Raw genomic sequence first — 3,670 nt, 5'->3', positions numbered from 1 at the left:
CACGATGGTAGGATTTTTTGTTTTTGTTTTTTCTTGCTAATATAAATGAACTGAGGAATAATGAATAAATAATGTTGTACATAATGTTAATTTAACCTTTTTTGTATTAATTTTGTGTTATATTTCCTTTTCTTTTTCACAACCTGTCTCTTCTTGTACAGAATGACAGTATGCTTATATTCAAAGTGTCCACTCTCTCTCTCTCTCTCTCTCTTTCTTCGTCGGTGCACAGGACCGCTTTTTAACGATGAATTACGAATAACGATAAACAAATATTGACCTGCCGTTGGAGAATGACCGTTCTGTGTACGCAGTCAGAGGCATTCAGGCACTGCATGACTGCATGGTTCATATCTGAACTGGTTCAAGCAACAAAGCAGCAAAAAGACACATTTTAATAAAGGTTGCCGTCACAATTTAAAGGGAAACAAAGTATACTCTCTCTCTCTGATCATAAATCTTAATGATTCCTCTTTTTTTGATGGTATTTATGATTCTATGATTATTATGATTCTATTTATTATGGGCATTACTCTTAATATTCTCTCTCTCTGTCTCTCTCTGTCTCTCTCTCCTGGTTGCTCTTCATGTTGCGTTGCTCCTTGGTTGATCTTGTCGTGCTTCTTTTGGGAGAGATGACCCTGTGCATTAGCAATTTTGTGCCACGGTTCTCTCTCTCTCTCTCTCTCTCTCTCTCTCTCTCTCTCTCTCTCCGTTCTGACTCCCCAGTCACTAACACTGTAAGCATGCCCCGATGGGACGATCCACTTTTTTTTACTCTTGAATAAAATATGCATGGACCTTTGGGATGCACACTGAGCCTTTATTTCGTTTCCACACTCTCGCCATCAAAGCCGCCTCCTCGCACACAGCTGCTGAAACACAGAGCAACACGATTATAGAGAACAATGATAATAAAGCAGGTTTAGTCTTTTTCGCAGAATGTCTCACTCAGGAAATCCACTTCCACTCACATGACTTCCTATTGGGGTCCCGTACCCCAGCCTCTCACCTGCTCTGGCATCCTTTCCCTTCCACCACACTAAAAGATCCAAGTCAACCGGCTACAACGTACACAAACACAGTTCGAGCCAGAGTAAATGAGCATGCAGACATCTCTTAGCGGATCTAAGTATCTCTTAAAGTCCTGGACTATCCTCGTGTTCCTTTAAACTGCCTCCCTGGTTCACCTGCATCCTCACGCCATTGGGTGGAGATCACAAACCACCTGACTCCAGTTGCTTTGTGCAGCTCAGTTCAAATCTGATTATAGTGACGTTGTCATGTTCTCTCCATGCATCCATGCTAACGACACATTAGCTGCATAGGCTGTTGCCAGAGGAAACATCGCTTGATGCTGCATTGTCTACTCTACAATGTCTCTAGAAGGAGAATTTATAAAGCTCCTCCTGTCCTGGACGACGAGAAAAAACTCGTGCAGAGGGATTTCCTCTATCTAAATCCTTGATTTTATTCAAACGGCTATGAATTGAGGTCTCATTGTTACGGCGGTGAGCGATCGCCCCGATCCCTGACCCCAAAGTGAGAACACTTCCCGAAGCGTCGGCTGAATGTAATTGATGTGCCACTTTCTGGAGTAGAAATAGGCTCCAAATATGTCTCCATCAGCATTAATGACCATACAACTGTCCTCAAATTATTGCTGTATAATTGTGAGCAGAGCTCCCTGCTCCCTCAGACTCCTTATGGAAACTATCTGCATTATGGATTAAAACCCAGTTCAAGTTGGGGTGTCTCTGTCCTGTTGAAGTCTAAAGATATATTCATCCCACACAGGGTTGGGCCATATTATATATACTATATACAAATTACATGGCAACATTTGCAATTCATTTTATTTCATCAAATAATAGATGGATTAAATCCAAACATTATTGCAGTTTTATACACCAAAAAAAGAAAAAATTGGACACAAAGTTTCACAAATATTATTTTCTCTTCAAACATATTTCACATAGTTGGCATTTAAAGTTTATCAAATCAAAGGACCCTCACAAAAAACATCCAGGCACAAGCTACATGTGGACTGTGTGTATTCTACAACACGTGGGACGCTGATAAAACGCCAGAGAAGAATCTACTCCAAATGTTCCTTCAAAATAAAAGGCAATAAAAACCTAAAAAAACTGTCTTAGTTCAGTCGCCATTTTTATTGAGAACATTTAGAAGTCGTCAAATAAATCATTTCCCTTACAAAGACATGCAGGCATAAGCAGATATTAGCATTATAAGTCATTATCAGAAATGTAATCAAGTAATCCATGATAATGTCATATATTAGATATTATATTTTTATATAACTACTTTTCTATTGAAATTTGATTGCGTAACCCTGATTACATGTAGTCTGTTTACCCAACCCCACATCAGAAAGGGGCAGCAGTACTAAAGAACATTAAAACGTCTTAATGCATCTGTGGGAATGTTCCAACGGTATTTATATAAATATATAACGACATACACAACATGTAAACTACTGCTACTTTTAAATTGAGACTGTGAGACTTTTTGAAGTTTAGAAAACGTTCCCTCCCACAGCGTGAGCGCCACCTGCTGGTGAACCCTGAGAACTCACCAGTGGAGATCTTAAATTTAAAAAAGGATCTGTAGATGCCTCATTTTCTTAAATGTGATTTATTATCTCTGTCTGTGTTTAAATTCATAGATATTAAATAAATACATCTATTTTCTCTTATGAATACATCAGAGTATTTTTTTTCATTTTTAATTAATTTTTTTATTATAAGACAAAAGACAATACATAGACACAACACATAGAGGACGACAAAACAGTGGAGAAAACATCATTAAGTCAGAGTATTGAAAAATGTGTGTGTGTGCATGTGTGTGTGCATGTGTGAGCTTTTTTTATTATTTAAAAAAACTAAATACATAGATGAGGGCAGATGTATTTGTATGAGTGTATGCATGTACGTGGAATTTAAAGCCCCACTATGTAACTTTTGGACCTTAAAATAACAGCTTGAAAAAAATTGTGCCGCTACAATGACTTTTAATATGACGATTTGCGTCTCTGCTATTGCCATCGGGGGTCTGTGGGGAAATAACTCCGCTATGTAAAATTCTGGAGCCGCCCGGTACATCCGGCGGATGTACTCGACCTGCTTTCTGGCAGTGATTACGCAATGTCATTAAGTGCCACTCCACGCTCGCAGCTACAGTCCACACAAAATCACACGCACAAACACAACACATTATTTCTTTCAAGATTTAAAGTTTAAGAGAGCGAGTACTTAATTGAACCACGTCATTAAAACATCATCAGAATATTTGAGGGTTGCGTGGCTTATCTCCGTTACTTTGCTCCGTGGAGAAATATGTTCCGCCATCCGCCACGGAATAATTAACCAATTTCTCTACGTTATACTTCTTGTGGAAATGCCGCACACGTCGCAACATCTAGCGCCCCGGTGTGAATGACTTCCGCATCCAGCATCACGAGAGCAGCAACAGCCAATTAGATCCAACAGCGGAGCAGCTCAGCGCTGATTGGCTCTCACAACGCAGCGTTCTGGTTCTGTGCTGTGACGTCGCTACTCGCTATAAACTATAGTGACGTCACGGAGCTTTGATCCAGAGTGCGTAAATAGAGAGACTCAAGCACTGTTCAGAGGTCTACTTGAGGATC

General features: G+C 39.7%; 1 protein-coding gene across 2 annotated transcripts in view; it reads left to right on the top strand.

The window, feature by feature from the left end:
* ppp3cb (protein phosphatase 3, catalytic subunit, beta isozyme) overlaps positions 1 to 805 on the top strand; it is a 40,422-nt gene extending 39,617 nt beyond the window's left edge. For both annotated transcript variants that reach the window (XM_056439694.1, XM_056439693.1), the window contains one exon: positions 1 to 805. This exon is cut by the window's left edge and continues 1,595 nt beyond it. The gene's annotated coding sequence lies outside the window, so the exon portion shown is untranslated.
* Positions 806 to 3,670: the final 2,865 nt, after the last annotated feature.

This window comes from Pseudoliparis swirei, chromosome 19, assembly GCF_029220125.1.
Source record: "Pseudoliparis swirei isolate HS2019 ecotype Mariana Trench chromosome 19, NWPU_hadal_v1, whole genome shotgun sequence".
NCBI classification, from domain to species: Eukaryota; Metazoa; Chordata; class Actinopteri; order Perciformes; family Liparidae; genus Pseudoliparis; species Pseudoliparis swirei.
The sequence above is the reverse complement of the archived record's forward strand: the minus strand, read 5'-3'. Positions and strand labels throughout refer to the sequence as shown.